The sequence below is a fragment of the Chelonus insularis genome, unplaced genomic scaffold, assembly GCF_013357705.1.
Source record: "Chelonus insularis isolate UGA/USDA-ARS -01 unplaced genomic scaffold, ASM1335770v1 scaffold_277_pilon, whole genome shotgun sequence".
In the NCBI taxonomy this organism is placed as follows: domain Eukaryota; kingdom Metazoa; phylum Arthropoda; class Insecta; order Hymenoptera; family Braconidae; genus Chelonus; species Chelonus insularis.
Window position 1 is genome coordinate 1,851,775 of NW_023276791.1, and position 714 is coordinate 1,852,488.

General features: G+C 26.5%; 1 pseudogene; it reads left to right on the plus strand.

Moving 5' to 3' along the window:
• Positions 1 to 259: 259 nt before the first annotated feature.
• LOC118073403 (uncharacterized) lies at positions 260 to 377 on the plus strand (annotated as a pseudogene).
• The last annotated feature ends 337 nt before the right edge of the window (positions 378 to 714 follow it).

Below are 714 nucleotides of genomic sequence, written 5' to 3' on the forward strand. Positions count from 1 at the left end.
CCATCAAGAATTTTTAATTCGTTACCCAATACATGCCCATAAGGAATCAATTGTTTCTGCAAAAGAATATTTTAAGAAGACAATGAGTTTCAGTTATATGCAATAAAAATTGATTACAAAGAAAGATATTCGTTGTTACATTTTTAAAGGATTCACAAATTAATTCGTTTCTCTTAATATATAAATTAATTTAATATGTATTTAATAAAAAGATTTCTTTTCATGCATTTAAGAACTATAATATATACAAATAATTAATATCAACGGTCAAATCATGTTGTGTTACCGAGATCCGTTCGAACCTCGAAGTCAAGCAACATCGAGCATGGTTAGTACTTGGATGGGTGACCGCTTGGGAACACCATGTGCTGTTGATATTTTTTTTTAATTTATCAACCTTATAATTAGGACTTATAAACTTGAAATCATGGCTGATAATTTTTTCGCTTTAAGAGAAAATTTTATATTAAAAACATTATTCTAAAAAAAATGATGTTTTTATCAGCTATTAATAATAACTATATTGCTCATGATTTTACTTAATTAGTCAATAATTAAATTCCTAATTGTCAGCATAAATACAGTACATCTGTTCTGTGAATATTCATACAGAATAAATGCAGGTAAATTTTATTTAGTGTTTGCCTCAAGATCAAGTAAAAATTACCCTACCGTGCAGTGTAATTGTGATTTTTTTTAGAGTAAATTTTATTT